The following is a 5,424-nucleotide window of genomic DNA, read 5'->3' as shown; positions in this document are numbered from 1 at the left end:
TGTCCAGGGTCTCTGAGTGCCTGGGATCCTGTCAGGAGTGGCCTCAGGAGTGCTATGGCCTGCTCATGTATTACATCATCTTCAGGCAGGCTCATCTCAGGCATGATCATCCCTCCATCGATGAGCAGCACAGGGCTGGTGGTCATCTCAGGTTCGCTTCTTGCAGGGAACACCCGAGTGGCCCATGCTAGGGTCAAATGTGGTGGACTCACTCCTGCCTGTGACCCCATGGTACCAGGTGAAGTTCTTCTGGTCTCCAGCTTGCTCTCCGTGCTGGGATCCCATCTGGGACTGCTTCATGTCAAACCAGTGGTCGTCTCAAGCTCACTTTTTTTCAGGGAGGAATGTTAGGTTACTCACCATTCAGATGTCATACATGAGAACACTGAGCAAAGACAGCCTATTTCTTCTCTCTGCCTACTGATGCCCATGTGACATAGCTGCCACACCTGCAATGCCTCTAAGTACAGTTTACTTATTTTTTCAGAGAAGAAGAAGAAGAAGAAGAAGAAGAAGAAGAAGAAGAAGAAGAAGAAGAAGAGCAACAACAACAACAACAAAATATCAAGTAAGAAGAATCTGTGAAAGGACATGATCAAGTTATAGTTTACGGAATAAAACTTCAGTTAAAGAAGAAATAAAAGAGAGAAGGATGCACTACATGTCACTATATACACAGAAACATGGTTTGACCACTCTGATGAAGTCCAGGCTATAAACACTTTTCTTGTGACAGGTTATTATAGTGACTGCTAAAATTTATATCAACATTTTTGTATAATTTAAACATAAAATTCATTATTAAAACTTCTGTAGCCCCCAAAAAGAAAGCATAGCCATTCTAAGAACCACTTTCTAGACCCCAATCTGTACATTGCAGTGACATTCTACACAGTAGAATAGTCATTTGAAGCAGTGGGGCTTCACTTGGAATCTGCTCCTTCAGTGTTGATTAGATGTTTATTCTCTTGTCTGTCACAACCCCTCATGCAGGTAGGTGCCTGCCCATCGACTCCAGTCCGTTCTTCCTCATCACCGACCACTGCCTTTTCTTGTTCTTCCATCGTCTTATATTTCACCTGTCCTTATGCATGTCTACGTAGATACATCTACTCTAGGTGTGACTCTACACATCTTCTGCATTTTTTATACTTCATGCTCTTTTAACAAAAACTTTCCCCATGATAGGTTGGTTATTTATTTGTTTATTTATTTTTCATTGGGCGTGTTCACTGTACACGGTATCGTGTCACATAAGAACACTTACATACAAGTACACAGTGACACCTAGTATCTTCCCCCATACTTTGGTCTTCTCCCTTATAATCTCTTCTCCTCCCATTGATCATTTTGCACTAGACAATCATTCCTTCTGCCTTTCTGCCAGACATGCCTACATGATCTTATGTAGGTGAGGAAGCTTGCAATGTTTGTTTTTGAGACTGGCTGAATTTATGTAGGACTATTATTCTCAGTCTGCTGGGCTGTACCCATCTGTGCTACCAGTACACTGAGCATTTCATTCAGACTTTCTGCAGAAACATTTTTTTTCTTTCAAATAGTCTAAATTTTCCCAGTATTGTAATAACTCTGTTGCTCTTTATGGCTGAAAATATTTCATCATATCTGTCTATCACTCTTTCTCTCCCCATATCTGTGCTGAGTAACACCTGCGTTGTGTCCATACTCAGCTATTGAGAACAATGCTGCACTAAACACTTGCATGCAAGGATCTCTGTGATGTGTTGACTTATTCTTCAAAGAGTTATTAGAACTTCTATAACCTTGGTAAAGCCCATTTTAATTTGTTTGTTTTGGAATCCAGATACTGAGTTCCATAATTCCTGGAAAAGTTTACATTCAATGATGGTATGTTTACATAGTCCACAAATTGAAAAGAATTTGCTGCTCTTATTTTGGATTGATAATAGCCATTCTGATGGAGTAAGATGGACTGTCAATATAGTTTTAATTAAATAACTCTGAAATCCAATATTTTCAGAAAAATGAGACTATGTAAAAACCCTCTTATATTCAGCATTATATATGTTAGTAACATAAACATCTATATGTATGTTTTATTTTGTCTCATAGTATGGCATATAATATGTAATAGAACATGAATATAATATATCTTTGCTAACATTCTGATGCTAGATCAGCTTTTGTACAGGTCCTGATTTGAACAGAAAAAGAATTATTAGTAAGATAGCTATTTTCACTATGTAAATACTACTGATCCATGAGCATAGGTGATGTTTTCATCTTCTAATATCTTCTTCATTTTCTTTCTTCAAATGCTTGAAGTTCTTGTCATATAAGTCTTTCACTTGCTTGGTTAGAGTTACACCAAGATATTTTGTTTTACGTGTGGCTATTGTGAAGGGTGTTGCTTCCCTAATTTCTTTCTCAGCCTATTTATCACTTATATAAAGAGGGCTACTATTTTTTTTAAGTTAATTTGGTATCCACCCACTTTGGTGAAGGTGTTTATCAGCTGTAGGAGTTCACTGGTAGAATTTTTGGGGTCACGTGTATACTCTCACATCATCTGTGAATAGTGATAGCTTGACTTCTTCCTTTCTGATTTGTATCCTCTTTGTCTCCTTCAGTTGTCTTTTTTTTTTTTTTTTAGAATTTTTTAAAATTAATTTATTCTTGTTACATCTCAATGTTTATCCCATCCCTTGTATCCTCCCATTCCTCCCCCGCCCCCATTTTCCCATTATTCCCCTCTCCTATGACTGTTCCTGAGGGGGATTACCTCCCCCTGTATATTCTCATAGGGTATCAAGTCTCTTCTTGGCTACCTGCTGTCCTTCCTCTGAGTGCCACCAGGTCTCCCCCTCCAGGGGACATGGTCAAATGTGAGGCACCATAGTACGTGAGAAAGTCATATCACACTCTCCACTCAACTGTGGAGAATATTCTGAGCATTGGCTAGATCTGGGAAGGTGTTTAAAGTTTACCTCCTGTATTGTCCTTGGCTGGTGCCTTAGTTTGAGTGGGACCCCTGGGTCCAAATCTGCCTATCATATTGTTCTACTTGTAGATTTCTAGGACCCTCTGTATCCTTTTATTTTGCTATTCTCCCATGCGTCTCTCATTTAGAGTCCCAATAGGATGCCCTCCCCTCTGTCCCAGTTTCCTGGTAAGTGAAGGCTTTCGTGGGACATGCCCCTTGGGCTAGTATGCAGATATAAGTGAGTATATAGCATTTGATTCTTTCTGCTTCTGGGTTAACTCACTCATTATGATCATTTCTAGCTCAATCCATTTATCCACAAATTTCGGGAATTCCTTGTTTTTAATAGCTGAGTAGTATTCCATAGTGTATATGTACCACAGTTTCTTTATCCACTCTTCTATTCCTTCAGTTGTCTTAATGCTCTTTTCATTTAATTTGATGTTGGCTCTTGGCTTGCTGCATATTGCCTTTATTGTGTTTAGGTGTGCACCCTGTATTCCTGATCTCTCTAAGACTTTTAACATGAAGGGGTCTTGTATTTTTTGTTTATTGTTTTGTTTTTTGTTTTTGTTTTTGTTTTTGTTTTTTCTGAGATAGGGTTTCTCTCTGTAGCCTTGGCTGTCCTGGACTTGCTTTGTAGACACAGCTGGCCTCGAACTATAATGATCCATCTGCCTCTGCCTCCTGAGTGCTGGGATTAAAGGTATGTGCCACTACACCTGGTTGGGTGTTAGATTTTATCAAAGGCGTTTTGAGCATCTAATGAAATCATCATGTGTTTTTTTTTCCTCAGTTTGTTCATATGGTGCATTACATTGATGGGTTTTCATATGTTCAACTATCCTGGAATGAAGCCTACTCTATCATGGTGGATGATGCTTTTGATATGTTCTTGGATTTGATTTGCAAGTATTTTATTCAGTATTTTTGCTTCAATTTCACGAGGGAAATTGGTCTGAAATCCACTTTCTTTGTTGGGTCTCTGTGTTAATTAGGTATCAGGGTGATTGTGACCTCACAGAATGAGTTTGGCAATGTTCCTTCTTTTGCTATTTTGTGGCGTAATTTGAGGAGTATCAGTATTAGCTCTTCTTTAAAAATCTGGTAGAATCCTGTGCTAAAACCTTCTGGCCCAGAGTTCTGATGCTTGCAAACAGGAGCCTAAAATAACTGCTTCATGAAATGCTTCATCCAGCAGCTGGTGGAAACAGATGCAGACACCCACAGCCAGACAATAGGATGAGCCAGGGGAGCTTTGTAGAAGAGTGGGAGGAAGGATTGAGGGAGCCTGGGGGATCAAGGACATAGCAAGAAGAACTATAGAATAAAGTAACATAGGCCTAGAGACCAAACTACCAACCAAAGAGCTTGCATGGACCTGACCTAGACCCCCTACACATAAGTAACCAATGTGTAGTTATGTCACCGTGGGTCCCCTAACAAGGGGAGTATAGGACATCTCTGACTATATTGCCTGCCTTTGTATTCTTTTCCCCTAGCTGGACTCTCTTGTCTGCCCTCAATAGGAGAAGATGGTCTTAATTCTGCTGTGACTTGAGGTGCCCGGGTGATTTGGTACCTCTCCTTCTCTGAGAAGGAGAAGGGGGAAAGGGAACAGTGATGGTAGGGGTGGGAGGGGAAGGGGGGTGAGGCTGGGATCAGGTATAAAGTGATTAAGTACATAAAAATCTTAAAGGGAATTATTAGGGTTAGAAATTGCACAAGGAAGCACTGATATTTCCAGAATGCTAATGAATTAGAGAAATGTTATATGAAGGGAAAGATATGTGAATCTATTCTACTTTCCATGTTTAGTATTTTCTAACTGGGGAAAAGAAATTGTGGGTTGAGAGCCAGACTATTTTATTTTATTATCAAAACTACTTGAATAGCCCTTAAAACATAAAAAATTTTATTGTGAAAAATGCCCAAATAATTTTGTAGAATGATTATGAACACCTAATATTTCAGATTTTGAATCACCATTTTAGGAAAAAGTATCAAGCTCTTTATATGTGAGTAAAAAAGTGATTTAACATACATTTGTATATGAGAGATTTTGCCTCTTACTGTATTTTGTACAAAATAACATTTTGGGGGCAGTTAATAATGAATTAGATGACAGCTTTTATTGCTAATTTTTTCTTTTTAAAACTCAAATGTCACACCATATCACTTTGCAATTTCACTTACAACCATCTGCCAAGTTAGGTAGTTTCACCCCATTTTGTTTCACATATGTGTCCTACTTTGAATGTAGCACCATTTTTTTCTGGTTTTGTTTGCTAGTGACATGAAATTCAAAGAGCTAAATGTATGAATGTCCCACATTTTTGTGTAACTGTATGAGAGAAAATATCCATCTCCTTGGTACTTGACAATCAGTGTTTAGTAGCTTGTTTAGCTGAATCCTTCTTTCTCAACAACACAACCTTACAGGTGATTTCTGTTTTGTT

At 38.8% G+C, this 5,424-nt stretch overlaps 1 non-coding gene across 1 annotated transcript; it reads right to left on the bottom strand.

Moving 5' to 3' along the window:
• Positions 1–343: 343 nt before the first annotated feature.
• On the bottom strand, positions 344–471 carry LOC127207856 (small nucleolar RNA SNORA17). Its single transcript, XR_007833032.1, has one exon. It is a non-coding gene; the product is annotated as a small nucleolar RNA SNORA17 (small nucleolar RNA).
• Between the last annotated feature and the right edge of the window lie 4,953 nt (positions 472–5,424).

Source organism: Acomys russatus, chromosome 2, assembly GCF_903995435.1.
Source record: "Acomys russatus chromosome 2, mAcoRus1.1, whole genome shotgun sequence".
NCBI classification, from domain to species: Eukaryota; Metazoa; Chordata; class Mammalia; order Rodentia; family Muridae; genus Acomys; species Acomys russatus.
This window is presented reverse-complemented; position numbering and strand designations above follow the sequence as displayed.